Raw genomic sequence first — 16,923 nt, 5'->3', positions numbered from 1 at the left:
TTATTATGTGAAGTGAAGCACTAGTTTCATTTTCTTTGCGCTAGTTCTAGTGTTTTATCCGAACGATTCCTGTGTCTACAATCAGAGTCAGGGGGACGTTAGGAATGCCCTAATAGGATCAGTAGTAAATACACTTAGCAGCAAATGATTTGACGGGGTGGGATAAAAATGAAAAGATCAAAGGTCGCTAGAAGCAGGTCTTCTTGTCTACTCGGAAGTAATCTTTGTGTTGAAACAAAGTAGTTATCAATAGATTTTCTTGCTTTAATTAGCTGGTCATCACGTGTTTCATCAGAGTATCTCTTTTTCTACAAAGTTATCTCTCTTTTCTTTTATATATTTTTAACCGTTTGACCAATCTTGATCAAACTTGGCGAAAATGTTTCTTAGATCATAGCGGAGACCGTAGTGTATTTTTAATGTCCCTCTCAAGATTGGAGGGCCCTTAGCAAACAACAAAACATGCCTCTATTAAAGAACGAAACAACTTTTTAAGAATTCGGATAAACCCGTTTTCTCAGTATTTTATATTTGTTTTGGAAGGTCGGGAGAACTGGTCAACTCACTCTACTTTGATTTTCGTGGTAAACTAAATGTGAAAGGAACACTCTCAATGTTTGGAATAGATCTAAATCCAATCCAGTTATACCCAGACTTACGCCCACAGGTCGCGGGTCGGTTCCCGGTCACTTCATCCCCGGTCACTTCATCCCCAGTCATTTCATCCCCGGTCACTTCACCCCCGGTCACTTCATCCCCGGTCATTTCATCCCCTGGTCACTTCATCCCGTGGTCACTTCATCCCCCGGTCACTTCATCCCCGGTCATTTCATCCCCTGGTCACTTCATCCCCGGTCATTTCATCCCCTGATATTTTCATCATCTGATCATTTTTATCTAACAAATTTTAATTTTAAAAATCATGAAATGAGCAATATTTAATGTATTCATTTTTTATTTAAATAACAAAATTGTAACACGTTAATGTTTAAAAGGAATTAAAGCAAAACCTATACAGGCGACATGATATCCCGAGGATGGGTGAACTCCGCCTTTATTAGAAAAAGATAAAACCTTATTTCAAGGCTAAAAATGACGCGCCCATTTTCAAGAAAGAGCGATTGAAAAATAAAATAAAGTGAAACATGGTCGTACTTTCACCACACCTTGGCCTTTGATGATAAGTTATCAGCGGCATGGTCATAATTATTGTAATCGCACTTCTATCTCTCAAAAGATTTCCACTACTTGCACCACACCTTGGTCTTTGATAAGTTATCAGGGGCATGATCATAATTATTCTAATCGCACTTCTATCTCTCAAATGATTTTTTACTACTTCCACCAAACCTTGGCCTTCGATCCGGATAATATTATGATATTACAACCGCCACATCCAATATAAGCGCTATAGCTAAGTACACACCCAGATTTACAATATATTATAAGATTTCTCATTAAGAAAACAAAGTGGAAGAGGAAACACTATAAACGCATTAGTAATATGTCATAAAATGTCAAAAAGCATTCTACATAATCATATTTATAAATAAAATATTTAATTGGGGATGAAGTGACCGGGGATGAAGTGACCAGGGGATGAAGTGACCAGGGGATGAAATGACCGGGGATGAAGTGACCGGGGATGAAGTGGCCGGGGATGAAAAGACCGGGGATGAAAAGACCGGGGATAAAGTGACCGGGGATGAAATGACCAGTCACCCGCGGGGTCATATCAAGCTAGCATATATATATATATTTGGATGATGTAATATGGCAGTAGATACCATTCCGTGAGCCAGCCATGTGGTCTGAGTGTTATTTCCTGTTTTCAGAACTTATAAAATGCATTTTCTGAGGTGTCTACAGCACACTATCCTGCTCTTATTTTAACCAAATGTACAAGTCAGATATCAAATCAGCTAACCACTTAATGTAGCCCAGTGGCTGGTAGAAAAATCAAAACAAAGTGTGAAATGATTTATTTGGTGTAGGCTTGAACCTGAAATGATTCTTGAATTTGTTTTAATTTTTAGAAAATGAAATTTGGCTGTCCTGGTTTTTCTCTTTTATTATTATTATTGTAGTGAAGTTTTAAATTGTAGTGAAGTTTTAAATTGTAGTGAAGTTTTAAATTGTAGTGAAGTTTTAAATTGTAGTGAAGTTTTAAATTGTAGTGAAGTTTTAAATTGTAGTGAAGTTTTAAATTGTTGTGAAGTTTTAAATTGTAGTGAAGTTTTAAATTGTTGTGAAGTTTTAACCACTAAACAATAAAAACAATCACTGGCCACGTGGAATTCTGTGACTAGAGTTGTTTTTTTTTGTTTTTTTTGGGTGGAGTTGATAGTAGTTTTGCTTTAATTTTTTTTTATTTAAGGGGTTTTAATCTAAAAAAGACAAAAAAAAAGGCTACTTACTGAAATTCCGTGACTGTAAAGAGTTGTACTCTAGTTTGTATAGAATGGAAGTTATAGCTTCATAACCCCCCCCCCTCTAAGTTATGCTCATGGAATTGGGGTACTGAAGTTTTTTTTAGTCTTTATTGAAGTAGAGTTTTAAAATCAAAATCCCCTTGAATACACAAATAAAATTTGATGACAGTACTTTTTCTATATTTTTTTAAATTTTCATTGTACTGTACCCAAAAAAAACAACAACAACCTTGGATACGCACAAAGAATTTTGTTCACCTTAGTTCTGCATAATTTTTTGCTTTATTAGAGGGAGGTTTTAAGCTCAAAACTTCCCTTTGCTACACTGTGAGGACGAGAGGCTTAACCCTAAAACACTAAAAAAAGAAAACTAAAAAACATCTATATTTTTTTCTGGGAGGGAAGTTAAACCTAAAATCCCCCCCTAGGATACGCAAGGTTTTAAGCTTTATTGGCTGCGATCATAAAAATACTAACGCAAAACTACAGTCATCAAATAGCACTTCCTCATTAGTTTATCTCTTTAATAACATGTTAACTCTTTTTTTTTCAACATATTATCTCTCTTTTCTGCAAGGTTGTCTCTTTTTTTTTACATGTACATGTATCATGTAAAACAATTATTTGATAAATCGGCCCCTGGCCCTAATGTGAGTCGCCGCCCCTGAAGACCTCTGTAAAAACTAAATTTTAAAAAAGGTACTGTTAGGAGGCGCGGTGGTAAAGTGGTAAAGCGCTTGGCTTCCTAAACGGAGGGTCCCGGGTTCGAACGAGACTATTCGTTATAGAGGGCCCGAATACAGACCTGCCACGTCACAACCTGTGGGTAGTTTAGACCAATAACAGCCCATAGGTTGTGACGTTGCAGGTCAGTGTTCAGACCTTCTATAACAAATGGTCTCGGTTCGAATCCTGGTGAAGACTGGGATTTAAATTTCTGGATCTTTATGGCGCCACTGAGTCCAGCTCTAATGATTACCTTTTTAGGGGAAGTATAGAAGTTTGGTCGTTGTACTGGCGACATGACACCCTCGTTAACCGTAGGCCACGGAAACAGATGACCTTTACATCATCTGCCCTATAGACCACATGGTCTGAAAGGGGAACTTGACTTTAGCCTACAATAAACAACCAAAATGTTAAGGTGAAAACTACAGACTACATTAGCAACAAGAGGGTGTAGACATTGTCCACATTCTTCACCTCACCTACACACATACACACTCATTCATCTACACAAGCACGCAAGGACCTGTCTACTCCACCCTACTCCTAAGTTTGAAGTATTTTAGTTAATACATCCACACCTATTATGTCAAGAAGTTGTTTAATATCAGACTTTCAGATTGCTCACTTTGAAGGTATCATGTGCACTCAGGTACAGCTCACACCCGAGTGACGTACGTAGTAGCAAAACAAGTTGATAAGATGTTACTCACAAGTTGATAAGATGTTACTCACAAGTTGATAAGATTTCATTCGCAAGTTGTTTTAAACACTTTGTCTTGGCAAGTGTCCAGAGACTGGGTCATGGCCTTGACACTTAGCATCACACTTACGTTGGATTGAACTGCAGTGAAAGATGAATACTTCAAGGTGTAGTCGTGTTTTATCTCTATATTTCTCTCTTTATCTCGCAATCTGTCTGTCTGCTTATATGTCTGTCTGCTTGCCTGTTGGCCTGTACGTGTAAGCTATGTGTCTGACTGTCTATCCGTCCATTGTGTGTTTCACAAACACTACACACTTTACAAATAAAGACAATAAAGCTGGAGTCTCGAGTTACCAAATCTTGAAGTGGTTGTGTCTGGTGCAGTGACACATTGGTAGAGGCGTAGCAATAGGAACTGGGAATACATCTTATATTACAGTGGAGTAAGTCTTGTATTATATTACAGTGGAGTAAGTCTTGTATTATATTACAGTGCAGTAAGTCTTGTATTATATTACAGTGCAGTAAGTCTTGTATTATATTACAGTAGAGTAAGTCTTGTATTATATTACAGTGGAGTAAGTCTTGTATTATATTACAGTGCAGTAAGTCTTGTATTATATTACAGTGCAGTAAGTCTTGTATTATATTACAGTGGAGTAAGTCTTGTATTATATTACAGTGGAGTAAGTCTTGTATTATATTACAGTGGAGTAAGTCTTGTATTATATTACAGTGCAGTAAGTCTTGTATTATATTACAGTGCAGTAAGTCTTGTATTATATTACAGTGGAGTAAGTCTTGTATTATATTACAGTGCAGTAAGTCTTGTATTATATTACAGTGCAGTAAGTCTTGTATTATATTACAGTGCAGTAAGTCTTGTATTATATTACAGTGCAGTAAGTCTTGTATTATATTACAGTGGAGTAAGTCTTGTATTATATTACAGTGGAGTAAGTCTTGTATTATATTACAGTGGAGTAAGTCTTGTATTATATTACAGTAGAGTAAGTCTTGTATTATATTACAGTGGAGTAAGTCTTGTATTATATTACAGTGGAGTAAGTCTTGTATTATATTACAGTGGAGTAAGTCTTGTATTATATTACAGTGGAGTAAGTCTTGTATTATATTACAGTGGAGTAAGTCTTGTATTATATTACAGTGGAGTAAGTCTTGTATTATATTACAGTGGAGTAAGTCTTGTATTATATTACAGTGGAGTAAGTCTTGTATTATATTACAGTGGAGTAAGTCTTGTATTATATTACAGTGGAGTAAGTCTTGTATTATATTACAGTGGAGTAAGTCTTGTATTATATTACAGTGGAGTAAGTCTTGTATTATATTACAGTGGAGTAAGTCTTGTATTATATTACAGTGGAGTAAGTCTTGTATTATATTACAGTGGAGTAATTCTTGTATTATATTAAAGTAGAGTAAGTCTTGTATTATATTACAGTAGAGTAAGTCTTGTATTATATTAAAGTGGAGTAAGTCTTGTATTATATTACAGTGGAGTAAGTCTTGTATTATATTACAGTGGAGTAAGTCTTGTTTTATATTACAGTGGAGTAAGTCTTGTATTATATTACAGTGGAGTAATTCTTGTATTATATTAAAGTAGAGTAAGTCTTGTATTATATTACAGTAGAGTAAGTCTTGTATTATATTACAGTGGAGTAAGTCTTGTATTATATTACAGTGGAGTAAATCTTGTATTATATTACAGTGGAGTAAGTCTTGTATTATATTAAAATGGAGTAATTCTTGTATTATATTACAGTGGAGTAAGTCTTGTATTATATTACAGTGGAGTAAGTCTTGTATTATATTACAGTGGAGTAAGTCTTGTATTATATTAAAGTGGAGTAAGTCTTGTATTATATTACAGTGCAGTAAGTCTTGTATTATATTAAAGTAGAGTAAGTCTTGTATTATATTACAGTGGAGTAAGTCTTGTATTATATTACAGTGGAGTATGTTTTGTGATATATCAAAGTGGAGTAAACAAAAAACACTATTTTGACTAAACCATCACTAGTCATTAGTACATAGACACTTTGCAGCAGCGACCACCACCGAGTGATCCAGTACTAATGAAGAAGATCTAGTTACAGTCCATAGGAGCAATACCAAGGGGAGACAAGTGGGAAGCTTTGATACACGTCAAGTCCACACACTACATTTGTCTTGAGTTACCTCCCTTTGGGAAGCGTCTCTTATCGAAATGGACACGTCTCCAATAAGAAAAAAAAAAAGTTGTTAACAAGAAAGGGGGGGGGAGGTACTAAGTACTTAAGCACAAACTAGGGGTGAACACTGGGGGGGGGGGGGGGGTACTAAGTACTTAAGCACAAACTAGGGGCGAACACTGGGGGGGGGGGTACTAAGTAGTTAAGCACAAACTAGAGGTGAACACTAGGGGGGGGGGTACTAAGTACTTAAGCACAAACTAGGGGTGAACACTGCGGGGGGGTACTAAGTACTTAAGCACAAACTAGAGGTGAACACTGGGGGGGGGGGTACTAAGTACTTAAGCACAAACTCGGAATTAACACTAATTTACAAATACTTCTATTATCATAGATATATTAGATCTAATTCTGCACACTACTAATACATCAACATTAACACTACGCACTGCGTACAAAGACGTATTAGATCTAACACTACGCACTGCGTACAAAGACGTATTAGATCTAACACTACGCACTACGTACAAAGACGTATTTCATACAACACTACGCACTACGTACAAAGACGTAATACATACAACACTACGCACTACGTACAAAGACGTAATACATACAATACTACGCACTGCGTACAAAGAAGTATTACATACAACACTACGCACTGCGTACAAAGACGTATTACATACAACACTACGCACTGCGTACAAAGACGTATTACATACAACACTACGCACTACGTACAAAGACGTACTACATACAACACTATGCACTACGTACAAAGACGTATTACATACAACACTACGCACTACGTACAAAGACGTATTACATACAACACTATGCACTACGTACAAAGACGTATTACATACAACACTACGCACTGCGTACAAAGACGTAATACATACAATACTACGCACTACGTACAAAGACGTAATACATACAACACTACGCACTACGTACAAAGACGTATTACATACAACACTACGCACTACGTACAAAGACGTATTACATACAACACTACGCACTACGTACAAAGACGTATTACATACAACACTATGCACTACGTACAAAGACGTATTACATACAACACTACGCACTGCGTACAAAGACGTAATACATACAATACTACGCACTACGTACAAAGACGTAATACATACAACACTACGCACTACGTACAAAGACGTATTACATACAACACTACGCACTACGTACAAAGACGTATTACATACAACACTATGCACTACGTACAAAGACGTATTACATACAACACTACGCACTGCGTACAAACACGTAATACATACAATACTACGCACTACGTACAAAGACGTAATACATACAACACTACGCACTACGTATAAATAAATGTATAATCAAAGATGTATTAGATTCACATTAAGCACTACGTAAAACAATGTTTTTGCGGAAACACAAACTCACAATGGCCCCCGAAGCGGTCCACTTAGTCAGGTAAAAGGGCAGCTTTCAACATTTCAGCAAGACTATAAAAAGCTATGATTTTTAAAAGCTTTCAACCATCCTATCTCTGACAATTAAACAAATTAAAAAGTGTAACTTTTGCCGTAATGATTCAACTGACAGGCCGACCTGATTGCACGTACCAGGGAGATAAGAGCATATATTAATCTTATCATTATGACATTGTTAACATTAATATGTATTCAATGTACTGATGATTGAAAAGTTGTGGTTCAATGTGAACCTGGCTTATCTGATGTTATTGAAAAATTATGTCATTAATAGTTTTCTAATGGGACAATCTCTCATTCAATGTCTTAAGGAAGAAACCTTTCTATTTGTTGAAATCTCTGAATTTTTACTCTGGCAGAGTCATTGCAATGCAAGTGCATGAAATGAAACACTGCTCATTAAATGATGTTTTAAATTAAATTCGACTTATATACATATTAAATATACTGTTTTACTTTTTAAACAAAAGTGAACATTTTATTTAGGAATGAAGTAGCTAATTGAACAGAACACACTTAATTTAACTAATAGAAATATTTAAAACACTTAATATGATGATAGTATGATTACTAAACGGCAGAAAAAAAATACACATACTTGCACAATTGTAACGGTAATTTAGTCTCCGATAATATTTCTTTATAATAAAACTGTATAGTACCAAAAAAAAAACTGCTTGCATATTTAATATAAAAAATTAAATAATTCAATTTCAGAAAACAACAAAGTAGCCGTTGCATCAAAACTTTGAAAGGTCTAAAATCTCATGATGCTGGATTGTAGACTGTAGAACACACTGATTCACCTCGTCAGTCAATCGGAACACGTGAACTCAATGGAATTGGAATCAAATCTCACCAAAAAAAAACTGTCTCGAGATAGAGTTTCATTGAACACTTGACAGTATAGCATGTTTATAGAATGATACCTTCAATGTTACTTTATAAAGGATAATAAAATGTTGCAATCCTAAAAGTTTTGAATACAAAAGTCAATGTAAGTTGTGTACAGGCATTGGCCACCTTGCAAGTTGTTAAATAAGTGCATACATTCAAACATTTGTTTTTTAATTCTTCTGAAGAAAACTTCTAAATAAACATATTCATGTTTCAACTGACATATTCAGAGACAACAGTACATCTATCTATCTATCTATCTATCTATCTATCTATCTATCTATATATATATATATATATATATATATATATATATATATATATATATATATACATATATACATTGTCTATTCATACGAATTATCCTACCTTGAATCGTAGAATACTGTCCCTTGTTTCACAAAACTCACTTCTTGCTATTTTAACATTCAGCCGTCCAGAGAGTGTGACAATGGCAGTATCTATTGACACCAACTAGAACATGGTTTAGACAGGGTGACGACGGGTACAAACAGTTCACTCTCGTTGTTCTGTACATCTAATCTCCTCCTCGAGTTTGGTCTTCTGCTACGACACACAAATGTGAGCAGGATCAAAGCATTTAGCTTTATAGCATCGTGTGTGGGGAAGATCTTCTACTGGGCGTTAGGTTCTATCGATCTACAAATATTAGGTTCTAGCTGAGGGGAAAATATTTCGGGGCACAACAAACAAAAGAAACATCAAAATATGTTTTTTTTCAAGCGTCATTGTATCAAGGAGTTTGTATCAGTCATGGCAGTCAATTGGAAATCAACCTAGACTAATAACAATGAATCTGTGAAATTGGAAAATTTGTTACCAATTGTTTTTGTTTATCGCAATTTCATGCTTTTAGCTTTTTCAAAGAGTTATCATTCTATCCCTTGTCTGGACCAGTTGAGAAAGAGGGGACTGGGATAAAGAGGGTAGCTCTGTTAATGTTACAGTCATGGCTTTTTAAATGTATTTTTAAAAAAAGTTGAACGACTTGAATTCGAAATCGAGGGCTCAAGCCTCCTCAAGGGTACTATTTCAACATACCGCCACACATGGCAAGTACAATTTCTTTCCCTTGTTTTATACCAAACGAAATAATTAATTACCAATAGTTACCAATAGTTAATGAAATACTTGGTTAATTTTTTTAGTGATTTTTTTAGGGTTAATTCTTTTCATCAGAAGGTCCAAATAAAACAAAAGGTCATAAATGTCACGTGACATAATACTGAAAAGTTGTAAAAAAAAATTATTGCGCTAATAATCATTATTATTAATTATTATAGATATAAGCTAGAACTATTTTTATACTGTTGATAATGTAAGCAACACTATGCCTCGGTGGTGAGCCGACAAAATAAAGAGGACAAAATAGCGCCGACCAAATTTAGAGAGATTTCCCTTCAAAGTAGCGCGGACTTATAGTTTGTAGTTCATAGTTTCTGATATTTTTTTATGAAACTTCTCTTTCTACTTGCCTGGACCACTTCGTGGCTGCTGATTTGAGTTTGTGTTTCCACCTTGTTTTTGTACAGAATTGTTTTCTCCATAAGTTACCTGCATGAGATGTACAGTTTATGACGTGCCTTCTATTTAAAAATAGATCTACAATGTGTCTACAAGTACCGGATTATTAGTAATTTAATGTCCTGGGCAGCATTTTTATTAATGTCTCTATTTTTTTATATGAATAGATCTGAAAGTATTTGCAGAGAACGAGAGTGCTTTAAATTATAGATCATTCCTTTGTTTCACCAAGGTTTAAAATGCATAACTTGCAAAAAATGTGTTGACCCCGTTCAAGCAGTGATGGAATTTCTACGTGACATTTCCTACAATTGAACTTTGTGAAAGTTTGTGTGTATGCGTGTAAATCTAACAAGTATTTTCGCCTGTTTTCAAAGTACACTGTTAGCTTATTATAAGTTTTGCTTACTGTTTGCATATTTATGTTTAAAGATATCTAACGTGTTTCCTGCAAAATGACTGAAAAATAATGATAACATAATAAAACATATATATACATATTGGTTCTATTCATATTGTACGATATCTAAAGAAAGTATTTCTTTCAAAACGATTTAAATATATTTTTTCTGCGCTATTTTGTCGGCTCTATATTGCTCACGCTATTTTGTTCGCGCTATTTAGTCGGGGTACTTTAAATACCTCATAAGCCCCCGAAAGGGGAATAGCCGCTATTAGTTTTGTGAGGAATGTCGGTCCGTCCGTCCGCCCGTCCTTCCTTCTGTCCGTCCAGCCGTCCCGTTTACATCTCGTAAGCTAGAAAAGATATTTTAGACCTTTCAAAATTCTGATGAACGGCTACCTTTTTCTTTTCTGAAAGCGAAGAATTGAATTGTTTAAATCAACTATGCACACAGCTGTTTAATAACAATACACAATTTTTTAAACTATACACTATTAATAGTAAAAAAAAAAAAATAAAACAAAAATGGAAAAAAGTTTAATAAGGGAGATAACCATTTACCATATTTTAAACACAGTTTTAATTTTATTTTTCAAAAAATTATTTTTTAAACATTGTATTATTAAAGTAAATAATTTACGTCATGCAAACAACTACATTTATAAACAAATATTTTTTTTATTTTAAGAGAAAAATCTATTTAACATATAAGAGATTGGCACTTTACAAATCAATTAGATTATTATTCAATAACATCAGTTAAGCCAGGTTCACATTTAACTTCACTCAGTGGTGTAACTGAGTGGGGGGGATGGGGGGGGGAGAATTTTAAAATCCCCTAGGTGGGGGCCCCAAATGGGTGTCCGAAATTTATTTGTAAATACATAAATTAATATATTTGATTGACAAATAGTGTTAACGGGTGTCTTTTTTTATCAACATTTATGGATTAAATTTATCACAAAGACTAAACCTAGATATTTTAAAAATATTTTTGCCGCAGAGATCAATTTTTTAGAACGGAGGTAATTTTCCATTTTGAACTTTGTTGCCACGAATAAAACTGCATGATATACAGCGAATTCCAGGTATCTTGTTACCTTTACTAATAATAGATCTAAATGGCGAGTATTATATGGCTACACTAATTAACCTTGAAGCAAAATTTACAGAATCGAGTAGCTATAACTAAAAGTTATTCTTAACAATGCTAAAATTGTCAATTATTCGGGTTTGGCGTCTATAATTTCAGAATTAAACTTCACACTTGAGTTATTACCCCTTTATTCATCTTTCCTCAATCCAATGGAAACTCTCTCTTTTTATTTACATCTAATGATCTAATCCTTTTGCTTTCGCACAAAACATATACAAAAAATAATGACGTAATATCATATAATATTAATACATCCTTCCTATTGAAGCTATTATCACTCCCTTCCTTTTAAAGTTCTTAATAGTGATATCTACTAGCAAGGCCGGCCCTAGCATTTGCGGGGCCCTATGCGAAACGGATCGCGCGGGGCCTAGTCTGGGTAGGGATAAGCATAATGTCAAAATTATTTTTTTTTAATTAGAAAATAGGCCTACTTTCGTCTTTGCAATATATTTTTATCAAATGAAAGCTCGCAATGCCACTTTTTATTTATTGGCACCCCAAAATGTCAATTTCGTCTATTCTTCAGGAGATTTGAATAAATTCAAAAAAAGTTCAGGACTTTATCGTATATTTTGCCTTTTCATGAGATTTCCTGGAGGCCCTGAAAAATCAGGAGGTCGCGAAAACCCTGTTATTTTATATACGTTATAATTGTTTAATTTAATAATTTACACTTGGAATTAGCGCGGGGCCTATGAAAGCGCGGCGCCCACTGCGACAGGCCTTGTCTACTAGGAACTTTAACAATTCGTCCACTTCTGGTTGTCTTCACTGAACAAGTTTTCTAGACGTTGGTCTATAAATGTCTGTTTCGTTTGTTGCAACAGTTTGCAATTCATTGTCTTCATCGGTATCATAGTACCCAGAGATGTCTTTATCGTAACTCGAAACTTCTGTATGTTTTTCCATTGTCTTTATGATGTAAGATCTGGGTGCTGAATTTTTTTTATGACAACTGCTTTCTGCCATGTTTGACCTAGACGAATTCTCCGACAGAATAATCTTTAGGTAGTCTTGCTTTTGCATCGTATTTCACTTAGCTTTTCATCTGTCGTTTGTTGAGTAATGTCTCTGCATTTTCAGCTACCAATGGTTTCAATAGTTTGTGATCAGTTGGAATGATTCCCTGAGTCTTCTACTCGTCAGCAGTTGTGATGGTGAATACGGCAGTCCACTTATCGGAGTATTTCTATACTCGAGCATAACGAGATATGGATCTTTCCCACTTTTGTATACTCTAAATCCTTTTGCTTTCGCACAAAACATAAACAACCAACAATGACGTAATGCCATATAATATTAGCACAGAATCTTCTTCATGCAGTGGAAAATTAAGAATTTTTTGCCTATCTGGAATTCTGGTCAAAGCTCCTGTGCCCAATTAATATAGTTCAGAAGAAACTACAAAAGTCTGGACTGCATATACGGGAATCTGCTAAAGAAATTAGTACCCTTTCATGCTTTCTGCAAAATAATGAGAAACTGACAAAAACCCAATCCATCGAAAAAGCAAAAGAAGGTAGTGAATACTATGGATTCACTGTAATCAAAACAACCATATGAAAGAAAAGACTTGATGGGAAGTTGAGTTCTAATGTAGGACTGTCAATACAACTGCAATTCAAACGTGTTGCGACAGAAGTGCTGGACAGATTTCATATGGAGATGAAGGGCAGATTCCAAAGGCTGGAAAGAAAATGGATACCTTTGGGTTTCTTCTTGAACCAAGACACCTGTTAGAAGACACGTTTGTGACAAACTGTGCTATTTTTCCTGTTTGTATGATGAAATAAATGGCAAATCGCTTTTTCAATGATGTCATTGATGCACGAGCACTTTTCATCAACAAACAGTAATACAATCACCAATAGACATATTGAGGAAACAGGCTTCATATGGGAATTACGTGTGCTCAGACTTTGCAACCTCCTCCGAATACCGCTAACTCAGGCCACTTCCATTACGTCATGTGAGAGATCATTCTCAAAGTTCAAGCTCATCAAAAAGTATCTCAGGAGCACAATGACGCAAGAAAGGCTTATCATGGTTTTAATGTCAGTGAAGTCACAAATACTAGAAAGTATCGATGTAGTTGATGTTATAGATGTCTTTGCTGCACAGAATGCACGACGTGAAGCGATATCAATTTAGATTTGTCACTTGTGCATTATTTAACTAATAAACAACGGTATTATTCATTAAAAGAGTCTTGATGATTACTTTTTGTTAAGTTTACTGATATACTGAACCAATTTGATTTGGGGCTTATATATTTTTGCGTACATTATCTCATGTCATATGTCGAATGTCAAAATGCAAGGGGCCCCCAAAGAGGTCAATCCCCCCGGGCCCCCAAATCCCTAGTTACGCCCCTGACTTCACTTTCACCTATCATTTAGTCTGTTGGACCGTTTGGGCACCACACAAGATCTGTCAACCGTCTTTATCCATTCCTCTCTGTCCTTTGTCTTTGATAGAATTGTATTCCCTGACAGGCCTGTTCATTCTTTGATGTTGTCTTCCCATCGATTTCTCTGTCTTCCTCTTCATCTTCTTCCTGGTACTGTTCCCTGAAGAAAGGTTTTTGCGAGCCCTGAAGACCTTGAGTTCTGGCCATACATAGAGTTTACGTTTTTTGACACTGGTTAGCAGGTCAGCGTGGGGTCCAATAGCTGTATTAATCCTGTTTCTAATCTCCTCATTCGTGATGCGGTCCTTGTAAGTGACACCTAGGATTTAATTATATCTTTATAACTATCAGTTCATCGAATACATATGAATATTAACAATGTAAAAATAATAACTCAAATAAATCTCCGTATCCTGAAGTAATCAAGTCGTTAGTTGAACTATCAACACAACAGTATCGGCAACACTTTCGACACGAGCACGTCTTTTGTTGTATCGACGGGTTGTAGTTGGTGATAGTTTGTAGTACATACTTTCTGATCTTCTTTTGGAAACCTCTCTATTTACTTGAGCGGACCACTTCGTGGCTGCTGATTTGAGTTTGTGTTTCCACCTTGTTTTTGTACAGAATTGTTTTCTCCATCAGTTACCTGCATGAGATGTACAGTTTATGACGTGCCTTCTATTTAAAGATAGATCTACAATGTGTGAAGATTAAGGAAAAACGAACGCCACCAAAGAGTTGAGAAGGGAGTGAACTACTCGCCTAATTACATACACAAGTACAAAGAAATACACAGTTTGAATAGTCGATTGAGACTATACAAAGGAAGACAGATGTTTTGGACAGCCTCCACCTGGCAAGTTCTAAGTAGTCTATTTCCTTCAATGAAAATAGTCATGTTGTAATGGTGATAGTACTTTATGTTGACCCGTCAATGCTGCATGGACACAACTGATTGCTACTTGTATAAAGGGGAGGGGGAAACAAGGGAGCAGGGAAGGAATTTTCTGAAAACAAAATCCATTGAATACATCAAGCTTTGTGCTGTCACTAAGAAATAAACTCTAGCGATATGTATCACCAACAACCACATAATACGTACACACAAGCATAGGTGGATCCAGAACTTTGAAGTGTGGGCGAACTTTTCAAAATCCTAACCTAAATTCCAGTAAACACTACGTGATTGATGGCAAAATCTTGGATGTAAATATTACTGTATTACATGGGCGTAGCCAGGTTTTTTTTTTCGGGGGTTTTGGGGGGGTGGATTTTCCCCCCCCCCCGACCCCCCGTGAAAAATAAAATTTATATATATTTATGTGTGTGTGTGTGTGTGTGTGTACATAATCTTTATTACATTCTGACCCTTCATTCTTTCGGAAGATGTTTATTGTGCCCTAGACTAGGTTCTTCCATGAATTAGTGGAAAAATTGAAGATTCCCCGCCACTAGTAGTAATGGAGTCTGGGCTAGCGCTAGAAGCCCCGCCGCCAAGCACTCTTTCTGATATTGAAAGCCAACAAAATGCATATTCTGAGGTATCTACAGTGCATTTTTTTCTGCTATTAAAAAGTTCTATTTAAAAAACCTAATGTGCTATTCTTACTGACATTGATCCTCCCGCGCCGTTCGGCGCAGGTGCGTCAAGCTGTTTCCATAAAAATCTGTCACTGGTAATGTCTGAAGCCTCTGCCCACCTGCCATGAGGACCTCCATGAATGAGTGGCGTCAAGTTGTACTAGGATATCATTGCAACTCTTCTTATGCGTACTTCATTTTGTCGGAGAACATGTCCCGCAAACCTCATGCGACGCTCTGTTACAACATTACTAAAGGGTCAACTCCCAGTTCGGCATAGGATTTCCTTGATTGAGACCCGATCTCTATAACTGACTCCTAAAATCCATCTCAGCCATCTTGTTGAGCCACATTTTGAGTTTTTCAATTTCGGCAGATGACTTTTCACTGCACTTTATTAATGGAGCTCAGCTACTGGTAGAAATTTTCTAACCTCTCTTGGCTACTCTCTTGGAATTAGGTGATTGAAGTTTGCTTTAGATTTTATATCGAAAAGGGAAGTTTTATCGTCAAAATCATCTGTTGGGGGTTTTCCACCTCAAAATGCTCTGTAGGGGGATCTTAAACTCAAAACCATCTGGAGGGGTTTTAAACTTTTAAATAAAGCCATCTGTAGAAGAGGGGTTTAAACTCAAAACCCCCGATTGGATTGGCTACGCTCAAATAATTTTAGTGTGTAATTTGCTTTTTTTTTTATATTGAAGAGGTATTTTTAGCATCAAACCCCTCTGAATGGGGGTTTAAACTCACACTTCAGATGTATTTTTTTAGCCTTAAATCCCCCTGGCGGGGGGGGGGGGGGTTAAACTCAAAACCCTTTGATTACGCTCATAGATTTTAGTGTGAGTAATTTGCTTTTATTTATATTGAAGAGGTACTTTTTAGCTTCAAACTCCACTGGAGGGGAGTTAAAACTCAAAACTCCTTTGACTACACTCATAGCATTTTGAGTGTAAAATTTGCTTTGTTTTTATTATTAAAGAGGTATTTTTTACCTTCAAACCCGCTGAAGTGGGATTTAAACTCAAAAATGAGTCAAAACCCATTTAGCTACGCTCATAACATTTTGAGTGCGTAATTAGCTTTTTTTGTGTTGAAGAGGGGCTTTATCGTAAATTTTAGAGGGGGTTTTAAAATCAAAATCTTCCTTAACTGTGCTCTTGGAATTAGGAGATTTTCGTTTGCATTTTTTTTTTGTTTTGTTTTATAGAAGAGGAGGAGTACTGCAAAAACCCCAGGAAGGGGGGTTTAAAACTCAAAACCCTTTGTAGGGAGTTTTAAACTCAAAACCCATGGTAGGTTTTTTTTTAACTCGAACCCCTCTGGTAGGAGTTTCAAACTCAAACCCCCCTGGTAGGGGTTTTTAAACTCGAACC

General features: G+C 35.9%; 1 protein-coding gene and 1 long non-coding RNA gene across 2 annotated transcripts in view; one reads left to right on the top strand and one right to left on the bottom strand.

The window, feature by feature from the left end:
• Nucleotides 1–9,079, bottom strand: part of LOC106060968 (choline O-acetyltransferase-like) — a 311,392-nt gene extending 302,313 nt beyond the window's left edge. Inside the window, exon 1 of the mRNA XM_056019773.1 lies at nucleotides 8,816–9,079. The gene's annotated coding sequence lies outside the window, so the exon portion shown is untranslated. The remainder of the gene's footprint in view (nucleotides 1–8,815) is intronic.
• LOC106055815 (uncharacterized) lies at nucleotides 4,063–8,525 on the top strand. The gene is made up of 2 exons (XR_001215605.2): nucleotides 4,063–4,307; nucleotides 8,267–8,525. It is a non-coding gene; the product is annotated as an uncharacterized LOC106055815 (long non-coding RNA).
• Nucleotides 9,080–16,923: the final 7,844 nt, after the last annotated feature.

Source organism: Biomphalaria glabrata, chromosome 2 (genome assembly GCF_947242115.1).
Source record: "Biomphalaria glabrata chromosome 2, xgBioGlab47.1, whole genome shotgun sequence".
Taxonomy (NCBI): Eukaryota; Metazoa; Mollusca; class Gastropoda; family Planorbidae; genus Biomphalaria; species Biomphalaria glabrata.
The sequence above is the reverse complement of the archived record's forward strand: the minus strand, read 5'-3'. Positions and strand labels throughout refer to the sequence as shown.